The sequence below is a fragment of the Lactuca virosa genome, chromosome 5, assembly GCF_052849685.1.
Source record: "Lactuca virosa cultivar CGN04683 chromosome 5, Lactuca_virosa_CGN04683_v6, whole genome shotgun sequence".
NCBI lineage: Eukaryota > Viridiplantae > Streptophyta > Magnoliopsida > Asterales > Asteraceae > Lactuca > Lactuca virosa.
This window is the reverse complement of record NC_136430.1, coordinates 138,957,963-138,967,775: the sequence shown is the minus strand read 5'-3', so window position 1 is coordinate 138,967,775 and position 9,813 is coordinate 138,957,963.

Genomic DNA, 9,813 nt, shown 5'->3' with positions numbered 1-9,813 from the left:
GACCGGTTACTGAAGCTTAATGTGGACATTCCTGAGGACATGGCGATTGATATCATTCTCCATTCCTTACCTCCAAGTTATGATCAGTTTCGTATGACTTATCATATGAAGAAGGAGGAAGTCACATTAAGTAAGCTTCAAGGACTTTTAAGGACCACTGAAAGTGGCCTTAAAAGTAAATCAGTTGTTACTCCTACTCCTACTACTGCTCCTGTCTTGGCAATTGGGCAGGGAAAGGGGAAGAAGAGAAAGACCCCTTCGAAGGGTACCAAGGGAAAGTCTCTTGATGGCTCCTCTTCAAGTGGAACCAAGAAAGGTTCCATTCCTCCTTCTTCAAACCCAAAGGAAGCACAATGCTTCTACTGCCAGGAAAAGGGGCACTGGAAGCGAAGCTGCCCTAAATACTTGTAGGATGTAAAGGATGGGAAAGTTAAACCCACCCATGTAGGTATTTACACTATATTGTCTAAAAACTCATTACATACTAACTCTTGGGTGCTTGATACAGGTTGTGGTATTCACATTTGTACTGATTTGCAGGGCCTAAGAAGAAGTGAGAAAGTGGAGCACGGGAAGATAAACTTAATCATGGGGAATTGGAAAGCATCACCTGTTACCAAGATAGGAGTTTATTCTTTATTGCTTAATAATGGGTTAATGTTAGATTTGAATAAATGTTGTTACTCGTCTGAAATGGCGAGAAATATTATTTCCTTTCATGGCTTGTACAAACAAGGGTTTTCCTTTTCATTTGATAATGATAATGGTGCCATTAATGTTTATTACAATGATGTATTTTACTTTAAGGCATTACCTTGTGATGGTGTATATGAAGCTGTGAATGTTGTAGATAATCTAGGAAATAATGTGTTTTGTATTGATTCTTCAAATAGCTTAGACAAAGCATACTTGTTGCATTGTCGTCTTGTACATGTTAACAAGAAGCGCATGGGCCAACTCCAAAAGGCTGGAGTTTTGGATTCATTTGACCTAAAGTAGGATGATAGTTGCGAGTCTTGTTTACTTGGAAAAATGACAAAGTCACCCTTCACTGGTTCTTGTGAGAGGGGTGAGGGTTTGTTGGACCTCATACACACTGATGTATGTGGACCCTTAAAAACTGCCACAAGGGATACTAATCGGTATTATGTGACTTTTACTAATGATTACAGTAGATATGGATATATCTATTTAATCAAGCATAAGTCAGAAACCTATGAGAAATTCAAAGAGTTTAAGCAGGAAGTGGAGAATCAACTGGGCAGGAACATCAAGATGCTCCGATCCGATCGGGGATGAGAGTATCTTAGTATCGAGTTCCTTGACTATCTTAAGGAATGTGGGATTGTCTCACAATTGACACCTCCTAGGACACCACAGCTGAATGGTGTGGCTGAGAGGCGCAATCGAACCTTGTTGGACATGGTTCGTTCCATGATGAGTCAAGCTTCATTACCAATCTCATTCTGGGGGTATGCCTTATAGACTGCCGCCCATATCCTGAATCTAGTCCCTACTAAAAAGGTTGCCAAAACACCTCATGATATGTGGACTGGGAAAGTTCCCAATTTGGACCACATCAAGATTTGGGGTTGCGAGGCTTTCGTGAGGCGTGAGTCTCATGATAAGCTCGAACCTCGAAGTGAGAGGTGTATTTTCATTGGCTATCCACAAAGATCCTTTGGTTACCTCTTCTAGAGACCTAGTGAGAATGTGGTCTTTGTAGCTAGAAGAGGAGTCTTTCGTGAGAGAGAGTTCATAAGCCAAGGAGACAGTGGGAGGCAAATTGACCTTGAAGAAATTCAAGAGTCAAGTGGTGAAGGAACCTCAAACCCTAGTGACCAACCTGAGGAGGAAAGACCTGTTGATCCGACTGACGAGCCCATACCTCTGAGGCGTTCCACGAGAGTTAGGAATGCACCTGAGCATTACTATGGTTTCCATATTACTGCGGAAGGTGATACGCTTATCAGTGATAGTACACTGGTAAGTCTGGATGAACCTAAAAGCTACACGGAAGCCATGGCAGGCCCTGAGGCTGCTAAATGGAAAGAGGCTATGGACAACGAGATACAGTCCATGTATGACAATCAAGTTTGGAACTTTGTTGACAAGGTACCAGGTCGAAAGACAGTCAGGTGCAAATGGATCTTCAAGAAGAAGACCGACATGGATGGTAATGTACACACTTATAAGGCGCGACTGGTTGCAAAGGGCTATTCTCAAACTCCGGGAGTTGATTATGATGAGACCTTTTCACCAGTAGCAAAGATTAAGTCTATTAGGGTTATGTTAGCCATTGCTGCATTTCATGACTATGAAATATGGCAAATGGATGTCAAAACCGCTTTCCTTAATGGAAAGTTGGCTGAAGATGTTTACATGAGTCAGCCAGAGGGTTTTGTCAGTACAGAGAACCCTAATAAGGTGTGTAAGCTTGAGAAATCAATCTATGGGTTGAAACAAGCACCTCGCAGATGGAATCTTTGCTTCGATGAGAAAGTCAAAGAGTTTGGCTTTTCGAGGAGTGAGGATGAGTCATGTGTATATGTTAGGGCTAGCGGGAGTATAGTTAGCTTTTTGGTGTTGTATGTGGATGACATACTACTCATAGGAAATGACATCCCAACCTTGCAGGAGGTGAAGTCCTGGCTTGGGAAGTGTTTCGCTATGAAGGACCTTGGGGAAGCTGCCTATATCCTAGGGATAAGGATATTTAGAGACAGGAGTAAGAGACTAATTGGACTTAGTCAGAGTACTTACTTGGATAAGGTACTGAAGAGGTTCAGTATGCAGGATTCCAAGAAAGGGGAATTACCGATTCAGAGTAACGCCAAACTGAGTAAGACTCAGAGTCCGAGTACAGAGGCTGAGATAGCTGAGATGAGTCATGTACCATATGCTTCCGCTGTGGGCTCAATCATGTATGTTATGACTTGTACTCGCCCTGATGTGGCCTTTGCTTTGAGCATGGTCAGTAGATATCAAGGGAACCCTGGCAAGGCTCACTGGACTGCGGTAAAGAACATTCTCAAGTATCTGCAAAGGACTAAGGACTGGGTCCTTACCCTTGGTGGCAGTGATGACTTGAGAGTGGTAGGATATAGCGATGCTAGCTTTCAGACTGATAGGGATAATTTCCGCTCTCAGTCAGGCTGGGTCTTTATCCTGAATGGAGGAGCAATTACTTGGAAAAGTTCCAAGTAGGAGACGGTAGCTGATTCAACTTGTGAATCGGAGTATATAGCAGCAAGCGAGGCAGCAAAGGAGGAGATATGGCTAAAGAACTTCATTGGAGACCTTGGAGTTGTACCAGCTATAAAAGAGCCAATGGAAATTTTCTGTGATAGCGAAAGTGCGGTTCCCTTAGCTAAGGAACCAAGGGATCACGGGAGATCCAGACACATTGACAGAAAATACCATTTCATTAGACATCGAATAGAAGAAGGACTCCTCGTGGCAAAGAGGGTATCATCAAATGAGAACCCAGCAGATCCCCTCACGAAGGGATTGAGTAGGGTTAAGCATTTACAGCATGCGAGGCACATCGGGCAGAAGGATGATATTAGTTTTAATAATTAGATAGTTTTGAAACTTGTAAAATGTAATTGACATTTGATGACTAAATAAAAGTTGTTGTTTATTTATGAGTAAAGTGTTACTATCTTATGTTAATCGTTTACTATTGTTTCAATTTTGCATGTTTTGACTTCTAGAATAATTATATTATTCAAACTCTCCACAGTCAGTCATACTTTGGAAATAGGTATTGAATTGAGACTGTCATGAATTGGGTTTGTAGATTGTCTAAGGTGTATTAGACATAGCAATGGTTGCTGCAACATTCATGAGTGCTCATAAGTTCTGAGTATTGGACTCAACCCACGCTCACTTGTATCACTTCATGGAATTTATCTCGAGTGATCGTGAGACGGTAATATCATATAAATCTTCAAACCTAGAGATATGAGTTGTTGACTATGAGTTGGTTATACATTGATTGTACGAAAACGCATTGGTAACTCGATGTTATAAAACGTGCTTTTGTGCATAATTCAGTAAGTAGTCAGTACAATCATACGAGTCGAAGTTTATCTGTTCCTTCTAGGATTAGAAGCGATATCTGGGCCCCTCGATGATTTTGTTTTGACCTATGTACCGGGCCCGGTCAGAACCTAATTGATGTGTTCAATTTAGTTCTATGTCAAACAGATCATAGATCGAGAAACAACTGTTGGAAAATAAGTACGACATTGTTCCATGTATTTGTCCGACTGATATCTTGAGAGTAGAGTATTATATGATCACTTATCTTAAATGGCGTATCATCATCATCATCTTAGTTCCAAGAGACTTTTAAAGAGCTACGATTGCTAGTCGGATTCTGAAGTCATATCTGCAACTATAGTTATTAGACTTGTCCAAGTGGGAGACTGTTGGATATAGTGTCTAAGTCCATAACTATATTTGGTATGTACTTGACCCGACCCGGCATGGTCCATTTGGGTTGCATGGCATTGCAATACTTGGATAGACCTAAATGAGAGAAATGACACTTAAGGTTTATTAATATATTATAAGTACTAATATATTAATAATATTATTTAATTAGTATTGATCAAAGAATTAATCTGGAATTAATTAAGTGATCAAAAAGAGACTAATTAAATATATGGGGTTGATTGTGTAAATAATCTATTCTTGTATAGTGGGCTAATGATCCATGGTTTGTATGGATTGGGTTAAAACCCATAAGGTGCTCCATGGATAGTCCATGGAGGTTACAAACCCATGGATCATGGAATATGGAAAGCCATGACAATTAGGGTTTACATGGTGTAACCCTACTTGTGTCACAACTATATAAAGACCCTTAGACTAGCAAAATCGGACTACTACAAGCAAGTAAGAGGGCTAGCCGATTTTTGAGTATAGTGAACTTCTCTCAGGGTTATTCCAAGAATTGTGGTGTTGTGTGAAGCATTTGAGGCATCACATTTGGGGTGCTAGGCTCACAAAGTCATCAAGGAATCCAAGCCACTAAAAGGTATGTTATTCTACATGAGTTTTGTATTACAAGTTCCCCATAACATGCTAGATAGGAAGTAAACCTTGGAAAATCAAATTTACATGTATTTAGAGAAAACATAGATCCAAGGTTTCTAGGGTTGCATGTACACCATAGGAGTGTTAGAATGCTCAAAACCCAACAGATGTTATGTTTCAATTATATACTATCTGATGTTACTACAAGGATGAAGTCACATCAAGCCCCCAGACGTTTTCGTCGTTTGGTTCGGGGGTGTGACAATTACCATATCATAAAAAACAGTTTAAATGATTCAAAACAGTTAAAGGTAATGATCCTAACCCAATTATGGCCAAAAAACGCGATCAACATGTTGTCAGCTCATCAGACTCACCGAGTGCAAGTCCAGACTCGCCGAGTCCAAGGCTAAAAGCATCAACTCATCGAGTCTGTTCATGGACTCACTGAGTTGAGCAATCAGACATCAATTCCAGCTTTGCAAAATCACATATAAGCAACAATATAATAGAAAACAATCCTAGGCTCTGATACCACTGAAGGGTTTTGAGTAACCTAACAACCTTAAGGTGCACATACAACCCTAGATGCTTTGGAACTATTTTTTTTATCTATTATACATGCAAAATTTGATTTCCAAAGCATTATCCTATCTAGCATGCAACTGTAGGTTCTCATACAAAAAAAACTAGATAGAATTACATACCTTTTCTTGTAGTTGATTGCTTGGAGCTTTAAGAGCCTAGCACCAATAATGTGAATGCCTCAAGTAGAATCACAAATCACCACAACAACTTGGAAGTTCTTGAGAGAGAATACTACGCTGACAAAATCGGCTAGGCTTCAAGTCTCACACACTAGTGCTGATTTCTAGAGCCTTGGACTTCTTTATATAGTATGAAGGTTTTGGGTTACATCCATATAAACCCTAATACCCATGACCTTTCATTTACTTAGGATCCATGGGTTAAAAACTCCATGGACTATCCATGGACTTCCATGCAAGCTTAGCCCATCCTAAATAATCTATTGGCCCATACTATTTGAATCCATATTTAACTAGTCTCTTTTGATCACCAAATTAAATCAAAATTAATTCTTGATCAATACTAATTAAATAATGTGATTTCATATTAATATATTATAACATATAATATATTAATAAATCATAAATATACTATTCTCAAAAGACTATCCATACAAATTGTTCCGGTGAAGTGCAACCCAAATGGACCATGTTGGGTCGGGTCAAGTACATTCCAAATATAGTTATGGACTTAGACACCTTATCCAACAACCTACGCATATGCATAATATGACATATGCATAAGAATAAGAATATGAATATTCAAAGAAATATGCATATGAATATACTTATGAAGTAGATGCTTGCTCTTTGGAGGATTGGAGTATAGTTTTGTTTGTTAATGAAATAAAAAGTTAAGAAAAACTTGATCGTTTAATGGAGGAAAAAAACAATATAAAGATTATATGTAATGATATTAATAGGAGAATGAATGGAATGGTTGATTCCATTAAAATGGTCCTTAAGTTGACTAAACGCCCTAAATGAATCATACAAGTATTAAACTATAGTTTTTTTTTTCTTTTTTTCTTGTATATGCATATTTTCTTAAAAACAAGTGCATATGCACATGCATATTTAAAAAAAACACTATTAATGCCTCCCGTATATATGCATAAGAGTAAGCATATATAAATATATATATATATATATATATATATATATATATGCATATACATATGCATATGCATATGCGTATACATATGCATATGCATATACATATGTATAAGAATAACTCTATGCATATGTATATGAATAACTATATGAATACGTGTAAGATCCCAAAATATGGATGTTTAAAATGTGACAAAGAAAAGGAAATAAGTTGGAAATTGACAAATAGCAACAAAGGGCAAGATAGTCAAAGAGGGTAAATTGGTTATTTTTCATAACCAACAAGGGATGTAATAGTAAATATGTCACCATTGTACGATTTATATGAGTTTTATATGCTTATGGTGTAATGGATTAAGTTCAAGGGCAAATGTGGAAAAGAATATGAAATTGGTAATTCAATGTAAAAGTGATAAAATGCCAACTTTGAGACCTTAAAAGTCAACCCTAGAGGAAAGGAAAGGAAAGGAAAAAGGAAACAAACGTAAATTATAGTGGACTTGAAAATGAAGCAATAGCAAAAAGAATCAGCTTAGAAGGAGTTCATATGAAAAATCTACTTGGTTGCAAAGTTGGACAAAAATTACTGAAAAGCTAATTTCGGAATTTGATAGCTGCAACGTTTCAACTTTGGAGCTTAATAAGTCGATATTAATAGCTAAATATAAAGAACACTATAAAGAAAAGTTATATTCTATAAAACAAAGAGTACACTGGAAAAAGAATCAGACAAAATAGATATGTAATTAATGAGATATGATCGTTTGAAGTTGGTTTTTCAAACACTTGAAATGTTGTAATATTTCGACTTGCCATGTTCACAGTTCAATGACTCCCGTTCTAGACATATTCAGACGTAAAAAATAATATGGAACTTATAGTACTCCTAACAAGCTTTCCAACGATATAAAGTTTGCCCAAATCGGAGTTTGTATGGCCAAGTTAAGAGGCTTGATAGATAAGGAAAAATAATAAATTTTTTGCTAAGAAATTATCCTAAAAAACCATGCATCATTCAAATGCATAATATTTAAATAATAATAATAATAATAATAATAATAATAATAATAATAATAATAATAACAAACCTCGTTTCGTTCAGGCATGTAAACCTGAATCAACCAATTAATCAATCGTTAATCAGAAACTCAGTATCTACAATTCGAAACCTAAAAAAAATAAGATCACCTTCATCTTGGCTTCGGAAACATCGATTTTAGTTTCATTTGCAGCCTTCTGTTGGATTTTGTACTCTAAATACGATAAATACTCGTGTCTAGGTTCTTGTTTGGCATTGGCATTGTAGATCAACAATCCAAACTGATTTAGTTCCAACTGAACCTTGTCGAACAGCACCTGCTTGAAATCCTTAGTCCCCTTGAAAATCTCTTCCATTGTCATAGACACAACGATAACACGAGTCTCCCCTTTGATGATCCATATGACGAGCTCGTTCATAGCATTTAGGTGCCGGTGTAGAGGAGTGATAAGCTTGGCATATTTGTGGAGACTGTCGTCGTCGTCGATCCGGTGACTGATGGTGATGGTGAATACGGTGAGGAGTTTGAAGGGTGAAATATGATCGATTGGAGAAGTTGAGTGGGTGTAGATCGAAGCAAGGAAAGAGATTCAAAGTGAAATACACAGATTGTTGGTTTGCTCCTCCAAATAGAGTTCGTTGTTGATCTTATATATATATATATATATATATATATATATATATATATATATATATATATATATATATATATGTGTGTGTGTGTGTGTGATGATTCATTTGAGAATAAAAAAAATAAAGATCTTGAGATTCAACATTAGCCACATATTTTTCATTTCCCGCTCTAACGTTTCAGCTTATCGGCAGCAACGGGGTGTGCCTAATCGTAAATAATTATATGGAAGAAAGGTATATTCATATATGATTATACATCTTTATACGTATATGCCTAATCATAAATGATTATACATATATGTATGTTCAGAGATTGAGTAAGCATATATATTTATAACGGTTGGTGCTAGAAGAGGTGGTGGTGGTAGAGGTGGTAGTGATATAGGTGGCGGTGGTATAAGTCGGTTGGGGTCGGCAGGTGGTAGAGGTGGTCGTAGTGGAGGTGCCAGTGGCGGTTGTGGTGGTGGGTAAGGTGGCGAAAGTGAAAAGAACGGGTGGCGCTACATAATCATTTATGATTGTAACTGACCGGCCGCGTCGGTACGAAAAAGGGTTAGACCGGCAAATGTGAATTATATGGTTGCGGTTGAATCTCAAGATCTCTATTTCATTTTGAATCTCGAAGGAATCTCTCTCTCTTTCTCTCTCTCTCTCTGTATATATATATATATATATATATATATATATATATAGATCTGGTAAGAAGGAAATTTTTGGTAGGAAGGTAAGAAGTTTTTTTCTATATATTTTTTTGACGAACAAAATAAATGAATCACTAGATGATTCATTTGTAAGATGATTCACAAGAAAAAATTCCCAAAAAAACATCTTTATGATTCATTTTTAAGTAAATTAAGAAAAAATTCACTTTTATGACAATTTTAGTGAATAACAACAAAATCATTGTATAAATGAATCATCGAGATGTTTTTTTGAGAATTTTTTTTATGAATCATCTTACAAATGAATCATCTAATGATTCATTTTGTTTGTTCGCGAAAAAAATATGTAGAAAAAAAACTTCTTACCTTCCTACCAAAAATTTCCTTCTTATTTGATCTTGACTATATATATATATATATATATATATATATATATATATATATATATATAGAGAGAGAGAGAGAGAGAGAGAAAGAAAGAAAGACAGGGATGGAAATATATTTCAGTTAATATGAAAATCTCACTAAATTTATTTGTGAATAATCAACGAATTGAAATAATAAGTCATATTCACATTATAAATGTTAAAATTGAAATATTTATTGTTTAGGTTCATAGTGTGAATCTAAACATTAGGGTGTGCAAAAAATCCAAAAAACCGAGTCGATCCGGTCAATCCGAAACCGAAAAAAAAAAACTGAGACCGAAAGAACCGACTATCTACGGGTTGGT